Genomic DNA, 8,833 nt, shown 5'->3' with positions numbered 1-8,833 from the left:
CTTTAAGTCATTGATACGGCACAAATTATGGAAATCCCTTCAGGACTCCCCCATGACCATTACGAATCCCCTTGCAAAACATGGATTCATTAAAGTTTGGGAAATATGACTAATATTTGTTTTGTGGAGGGTAATGACAGTATCAAAGCTCACAATCTTCATTCAGGACATAATGACCATTTGTATTGCTATTCATAAAAATAATAATAATCCTAATTGGCGCCTTGGCAATACACTTATTACACTTTTAAGCTGTTAGAGCTGTACAAGGACTAAGGTAGGAAGCCTAAGCATATTTACTCAGGCGTAAGTCCCACTGACAATGGGATTTGCTTTCAAGTAAACACAACTAGGGAGAAAGACATTACAGAGAGCTTTATTTCATTCCCAAAGGTCTGGGCTATAGTTTTCTTTTTTTCTTTTATGTGAATCAATTACAATCCCAGTACTTGAGTGAGTAAAATTCTGCCCTATTAAAGGACGTGCCAGATGAATATTTCTGTCTAGCCTTTTCAAATTATTAATACTTTGACATAGTAAATCCAGAGTTTAAGGTTTATAAATGCAAGTAGAAATCCTTTAATTTCTTTTTACTTCTCAATCATTAAAATGTTGTTTCTTTTAACAGACAATAATGAACAACTGTTTCCAGAAAGTAATGTATCCAATAAGGTATCCCAGAAACAACTCCTATAGCTTCATGTCCAGGAGTAATAGAAAAGACATTTTTTTTCCCTCTTGACATTTTATAATTGCTCCTTCCTTGCAAATTATTTGAATGAAAATAACTAAATACCTGTCTTTTACTCTGAAAATCAGACTGTTCTACCTCTGTAATGAATGGTTCTATCTCTCCAAGTGCAAACAACAGAGGTTTACCATTGTTATCACTAGAATTAGAATTATGTATTATAATTACATTTAATATTTTGAAAGTAACCAAATGACAAATGAGAATGTCATTTACTCATTAGCGTTCTACAAATGAAAAAATATCTACTCCATATCCTTTTCAAAGGCTCACTCATTAGCATAAGTAATTGACAGCTTGTTGCTCATTAAGGGTATGCTCAAGAGCTGGATGTGCAGCCAGTAAAAACTACATTACTAACCTCAATGTATTAAGGGTTGTAGAGCCCATATTAATTATGAAACAAAACCAGATTCAGTAGCCATTTCAATGCACCGTGTCTGTCAGGTATGTTCTCTCTGAGATTCAACTGCTGGATGCTGTAAAATGTTTGACCATAAATGGAGCTGTTTTCCTTTTTCTGCATTTTCAGGGTGTGAGATCATTGCACTATCAACAGGTGGATACGCAATCCAATGAAATAATTTCACCATTACATTTGTTTTTATTGAGCCAGTCATGTATTACCAAAAGCGCCTGTCCTGCTAACTGACCAATGAAATTAAGCTTCTTTGTTCTAAGACTTACAAATGATTTCTGCACACTTGCTCAGGATTTCCATTTTGGGGAGAACCAAAAGCTGCTGAATAAAAATGTTAAGGCTTCTTTAAACAAATTATAGTACTACAGAATTGATCGCTAAGAAACACTGCATGGAAACATCTAATTCCTGCTACATCTCAAGTTCACAGAACAGCTCTATCTGTAGGGCTTTTTTTCTGGGAAAAGAGGTGGTGGAACTCAGTACGTTGCCCTTGGAGAAAATGGTCACATGGCTGGTGGCCCCGCCCCCTGATCTCCAGACAGAGGGGAGTTGAGATTGCCCTCCGCGCCGGCAATCTAAACTCCCCTCTGTCTGGAGATCAGGGGGCGGGGCCACCAGCCATGTGACCATTTTCAAGAGGTTCTGGAACTCCGTTCCACTGCATTCCTGCTGAAAAAAAGCCCTGTCTATCTGAATGTAAGATCCCCTCTTTGGTGCGGTGGGGATGGCATACCTGGAAAACAACCTAGTCTTATTGTCAAAGACATGCACGAACAAGCCAACTGTGGTATAGTCTAATGTCCACAGTATGTAGACTAAAGGGAATATCCTCTTTTTGCACTACAAATGAAAACAGAAAACATTTGGATTTTGACAATCCATTTTAATCATGTATATAATCAAAACACATGTTCTTTGTAAACATAGAAGATCATATCTGAGATGTCCCACCATTGTTCATTTAAAAAAAAAAATCTCAAAACAAGAAGGTTAATCTAACCTCAAATTACTCCCAGATTCCAACTGGGGTTGCTTTTTAAACCCATAATGAGATAGGTTATAATAATTGCTCTTAGTTCTACCATTTTGGTGACAGCAGCACATCTTAAGACACAATTAAGCAGATGGTTCGTGGTGCAACTATGTAGTGGCAAAGATGTTGCCTTTTATATTAATGAGGAAAAATGAAGCTAAGCTAGGCACTCGGTAATGAAGAATTTCTTTCGTGAACAGCAATGCCTCTTCCCTGCCAATGATGTCATAGGATTCTAAGGGTAGAAACAAACAGAAGCCATTTTGCTGCAGCAGAGTGAAAGAGCAGCCAAACAGATGCTTAGCAAATGGAAGAAGAAAAAATGAAATGAAAAATAAGAAATAAAATTGCCATTACTTACAGTGGACAGATAACTGAGTGACTGACTGCCAACTGATAGATGGATTAATAGCCAGAGGAAGTTTATGGGAAAATGCTAAAAATATGAAAGGCTAAACAAGCTAGCGAAGAAATGTTACCGCTGTAAAGACAGCCGGTCACCTAATGACCTTTTTGGGTAAATACCGGACAATCAACCTGTGGTTTGGAAATAAAGATTTATATTTCATCCTGCTGGTGTTTCCTCTAGCAGCTGCATGCAAAACAGTAAGAATAATATATCTTAAAGTGTTAAAATTAGGATCATCTTACAGGTTGTACCTGGAGTTCAAAAACTGCCCCCACAACAGTATTTCTAGAACTTCACCTCTCTGTAAGGTTATTGTGAATTATGTAGTTGTATAGTTTTGAATTTTTAGTTATAGATGATTTGACCTTACACAGTGATCCTATTTGTAGCTTTATCCTTCTACCAATGCTAATCCTGTGACAGAATGGTAAATTAAGAACTCAAATGACTGCAGAAAATGTCTACCAGGATTCATTTTGTAGTTAATTTCAGATAATCAGAAAAGAGAAATCCCCTTTCTCTGTGTACGATGATAATGCACGTGGTACCTCACCTATAATTTAGAATTCTTTGAGACTGTCAATACATGTAGATAAGAGTAATCTAGATTACATATCTGGACATCCAGTTTTCTTGTTTATAAAATCCTTCAACAAAGTCTCCAAAGAAAATTAAGTAGCTAGATTATAACTGGTTAAAGAATGGGAAGCAGAGTGCAGAAATAAACTAACATTTTAACAATGGCGGAAGTATGTACTAGGGTTACCCTAAGGTCTATATTGGGATAGGTGCTACTTAATTTATTCATAAATAAACTGTAATTCGGGGAGGGGGATAAGCAATTAAGTCAAAAAATTATTCATGTTAGTGAAACTTCCAGCAGACTGTGAAAAGGGCTTTTAATGTAAATAATGAGCATTCTTTCCACTTGTACAGTGATGAAACACAGATTACATGGGAAGTGTGGAAAAATTTGTCTCTTCTTCAGTGTATGATAAAGTGCTGCAACTCAGGCTGAATGCAGACAATTTTAAATAGTCTATAGCTGCTACAATTGCTCCACCCCTAGCTATTGCCTCCTTCTGTTGCTACAGAGGGAACACTTCAGTTCTACCTATCCCTCCATGCATTGCTGCAGCATTTTAATAACTACTTCTTTACAAACATAGATGGCTGAATGGGAGGGTATTTTTTAAGGCCTTTGTTTTGTATAATTTAAATTACCTACAAACATTCTCTGCACACATTCTTTACTCAAATGGATTTTGTCTTTTTAATGGTCCATCTGTTACGCACACATGGTCATTACCTCTACAAAATGAAATAAGCAAGGGCATAAATCCACCAAAATGTTCACTTTCCACATTAAAATAAAACTAAATGCGCACACTCACAAACTCACTCATCATATACTACATGACATACCGTTAGCGACATCAGGATATGATTTCTCAGTAAAGCAAAACAAACACACCAATACATAAATGATTTTTTTTTAAACTCTCCAAAACTGCTAACAGTTTCCTCCTAAGGAGAGTGACACCTACTAAGCCCACTGAATTCAAGGAATTCTTCTTAGGATGACACTGGAAATCTATCCATGCACAGAAACAGCATTTGACAGTGTGAAATCAAGTGAAAACCATGGAGAAATAGCAGAGAATGGTAAAAAGATGCTAGCCATGAAATTCTACAGCTCGGGGAAAAAATCTTTCCCAGTAATTTCACCATTCAGTATCACTATCCACAGCTTACTGATATAAATGACCAGCTAAGTATATGGGAAATGTGGGGAAGTCTTACTATCTTTGCCACTTATAAGTATGCATACAAAAAAAATTATACTATGTTTCACAATACAAGGTGCCACTCTGCACATCGGTGAAATTGACAGCAGCCCGAACATGGGCTTTCTCTGTGGTGGATCCCACCCTGCAGAATGGCCTGCCTGAGGAGGTCAGGAGAGCCCCCACTCTCTTGGCTTCCCACAAACGATGCAAACCCGAAGTATTCAGATGCTTCCCTAATGAGTTAGGCTCTCAGATGCTTCCCTAATGAGTTAGGGACCATAGACTTCACCACTATGTTGCCTTGCATATTATCTGTTGCTTTGAATATGTACTACTGTATACCACCTGTGCTCCATGTTATCTAATGTCAGTCCTAGAATTGATTATGTTCTGTTTCAGCAATTCTTCAGCTTTGTATTGGATCCTTGCTAATGCTATGTGTTTGTAAAATCCTATGACTTTGTTTATGGATATGCTCTTGACACTGTATGGAAATGTCCTTGATGCTGATTGTACTAATCTCACTCTATGTAATCTGCCTTGAGTCTTAGTGAGAAAGGCGGACTATAAATAAATAATTCCAAAAGGCTTTTTACTCAGATAAGAGGGCTGTATTGTAGGGACGGGATCTCAGATGACCCGCTAATGAGTTAGGAACCAAAGACTTCACCACTATGTTGTATTGGATTCCTACTAATGCTATGTCTTTGTGGACTTTTATCTATTTACTCTATGGTATTGTTTATGGAAATGTTCCTGACTGTACTAATCTCACACTGTGTAATCCACCTTCAGTCTCAATGAGAAAGGCAGACTATAAATGACATAAATAAATATAAATAAATAAATAAACAAACAATGAAACCCTGCCACAGAGTATTCATTGATATTGGCTAATTGATAGGCTTTGACTATACAGGAAAGAGATTTTGAGATCCTGCTGGTATCTTGCAGTGATAAAGACAAAGTCTATTTTAGGGAATTAGGAAAGGGGTGAAAATAACACAACACCTTAATACATTTATATAAAGCTCCGGTGCGTCCATAGTTGTAACACTGTGCACAGTTCAGGTTGTTCCATTTCAAAAAGGATGGAAAAATGAGGGGAAAGGCAACCAAACTTATACAAGGATTGGATCACACCAAGGGGCTTTGAGGTTTAAGGGGGAGAAAGAGAACTTTATACAGTTATGCAAGATGTAGATAGAATGTTTTCATCTTCTGCCAAAATACAGTAACTCAGCTAAATTGATGGTTCAGGACTACAGATGGGCACGATCCAAAAAAAATTAATGATCCAGCTGATCGTGTATCGGTGCTGACGACGATCCCACATTAACGATCCACACCGATCATCTCCCGTTCCCAAGCCGTGGATCGTGGAGGCCAAAGCGGGGCACGCTGGTATTCCCAGCTATGTGGGAAGGTGGGTGGTGGCGGCGGCAGCCGGGCCTGGCGGGCATGGGGAGGCGGCGACAAGCTACCTTCCCTCAGGTCCCATTCAGCAACACAGGAGAACAAGAGTCCAGTAGTGCCTATGTCTAACAAAATTAGTAGTAGGATATGAGCTTTCGTGAGCCACAGCTCACTTCTTCAGATACTCACAAAAGCTCATACCCTACCACTAATTTTATTCATCTTGTAGGTGCTACTGGACTCTTGCTCTTTTCCACTGCTACAGACAAACATGGTTACCCATCTTGATCTACTTCCAACTAGAGAATTCTTCCCCAACCTTAGTGAAGATGTCTCAAGTTCTATAAACCTTTCCACATGATAACCCCCCTCCCCAAAAGTGCCATTTTGCTACTGGACAGGGGCAGATTGGCCTATAAAGCCAACAAGAGCTGTTGCCCTGAGTGTTGACCCCCCCCCCAGGACTATCCCAACCCAGAGGCCACCCTTCCTGTCTGGGCCTCCTTAGCCCAAAGAGAGGGGCAGGTGTGAACCAGAAGCACAAGGAAGGACTCATTGTGGCAAGGGATGCACACACCCAGCTTTCTCTTGCCCAGTCTTACCACGGCAAAAGAGGTGCCTCTGCCCAGCTTCGCTTCACCCAGCCACCCAGCTTGGGCAGTCACCCCCTGCTTGGGTTTGGCTGGGCAGGCTCTCCCTCCCTCCTTTGGGGAAAGGGGTTGGGGTGGGGTAAAGGTGAGGCTGGATGAATATCTGTCAGGGATGCTTTAGGCTCATCTTGCATTGGGCAGGGGGTTGGACTAGAAGGTCTGTATGGCCCCTTCCAACTCTGTGATTTTGTGATTCTGTGAGTCCAAGGCAGATTGGGGCAGGGCATTTTTCCAGGGCCATTCTCCCCCATCTGCTCCTGGTTGTGGACTACCCTTGCAATTTACTTTTCAGTAACAATGATACGATATAAGAGATGGGGGGCTCATACTTCAGGGGAGTGCAAAGCTTTTTAGATTGGACATCATCTTATCCTTAGAATCTGTGTATGGGAGAGGCAAGCTGCATGAGAATCTATGCATGTTCTGGCCATCCAGGAACTTGGTCAGGATAGCTGCACACGTTAGCAACCAATACAGTGCTGAGAAATGCAAGAGCAGAGCCTTTTCTGTATGGTTGGGCTGTATAAAACCTGGCCTGGCAAGGCAAAGATCTCCTAGCAGGGCATCTCATTCATTTTCTCATTCACAGCCTTTTCATGCTAGTAGAATGTGAAATCTGTAGGGCCTTGTCAGGCTGTCATACCTATGGATCAGGGGATACTGATGCCTTACCAATTGCAGGGAGGGCTTGAGGCCTTGATTATTGAACAAGGAGTCCCTAGAGAAGACAGGTGGGTTGGCTCACTGATTTCCCCCAACAGCTAGTGAGAATAGGGCATGCTATTATGGGGCAACCTTACAGGCCAGCTCCAACCAGTTCCCTTCGTTATCCTAAAACTTGTCAGTAGGATGTGAGCCTTTTTGTGTCTTTTCCTCAACTGCCCTGCCAGACACTAAAAGGATCGCATCTTCTACTTTCTAAACACGTAGGCAACCCTAAACTCTCAAACAAAAGGTTGACCCAATGATATGGAAAGTGTACAGAGTTTTGTCACTTGTCATTAATTACATCCCAAGCAGTCTGGAAGATACTGTGATGTGATGTGTATGTATCACCTTCCATGAATGAGGTATCTGGGGTAGAAAATTCAATTTTTGCAGCTTCTGCAAAATTCAATATTACTGCAACAAAAATACCGCTTGGCCTTTGTCCAGTGAATGAGGAGCAAGGCTTGGATCCAGTAGCACCTTAAAGATCACCTAGATTTCCAGGTTATGAGCTTTTGAGAGTTAAAGCTGGAAATCTTGTTGGTCTTTAAGGTACTACTAGACCCAAATCTTGTTCTTCAACTACAGACCAACTTGGTACCTTCCTGAAACGATCTTCAGTGAATGGAGAGTGATTTCACATTTACTGTTGTTATTGTTTTTAAAATGCAGATGGAAAAGCTCTCAGCATCCCAATACTTCTTTCTCAAAATATGCCTGCCACTTTCCCTTTAACTGGAAATGAAAATCATTGTACAACTGCTCCAGGAAACAAGGACAATCAGAAAAGATCTCAAGCATAGTGGTAAATGTTGCTTGTCAGCAGACACAGTTCCACACACTCCATACACTCTTCACAGAGTTACAACCAATTCATGGTTTTAGCTGTGTCACTACTGCACAAAATAATTAGGGCATAATGCCCCCATCTGCTGCACACCATATTTCATCTTGGCATGCTAGTACTTGCCAAAAGGTTTTGCTACATTCTTCTATGGTACTGAAGTCTCAGGAAAGGGTATCAGTTTGTTTATGTGTTGCCACGATGTGCGAGTGATAAGGCACCTCAACTGTTCCTCAAGAGGAGCCTGTTTTTTTGATAAGAAAGAAAAAGCAAAAGGCTTCGGAGTCAAGCATACATCAATGTCCTGCATTAACAGCAATCCTAAAGATGTATCTGAAGAAGTGAGCTCTGGCTCACAAAAGCTCATGCGCTACCACTAATTTTGTTAGCCTTATAGGTGCTACTGGACTCTTGCTCTTTTCCGCTGCTACAGACATACAGACTAACACATCTTCTTGAGTAGAGATGGGCACAAACCGGGGTGGGGTGGGGGGAACGAACTGTGTGGTTCGTCGAATTTCACAAAACACAAACTTTCATGAACCTACCCTGGTTCGCAAACCGGTTTGTTTGGTTCGTGAAAATGTCACATCCAGGTCAGCATATCATCACTTGCGGGTCAGTAGAAGGTCACTTCCAGGCCAATAGAAAGCCACTTCCGTCAGCAGAAGGTCTGCAGGAAGTCCATCCCCTGTTGCCTAGGAAACTGATTGATCGGCGCCAGGCTGTCTACAGTGATGAACCAAAATGAACCAAATGAACCAATCTAAAGTTCATAGCGTCAGAAATGGGCTCTGACGAACCGCTG

The sequence above is a fragment of the Eublepharis macularius genome, chromosome 2, assembly GCF_028583425.1.
Source record: "Eublepharis macularius isolate TG4126 chromosome 2, MPM_Emac_v1.0, whole genome shotgun sequence".
Taxonomy (NCBI): Eukaryota; Metazoa; Chordata; class Lepidosauria; order Squamata; family Eublepharidae; genus Eublepharis; species Eublepharis macularius.
The sequence above is the reverse complement of the archived record's forward strand: the minus strand, read 5'-3'. Positions refer to the sequence as shown.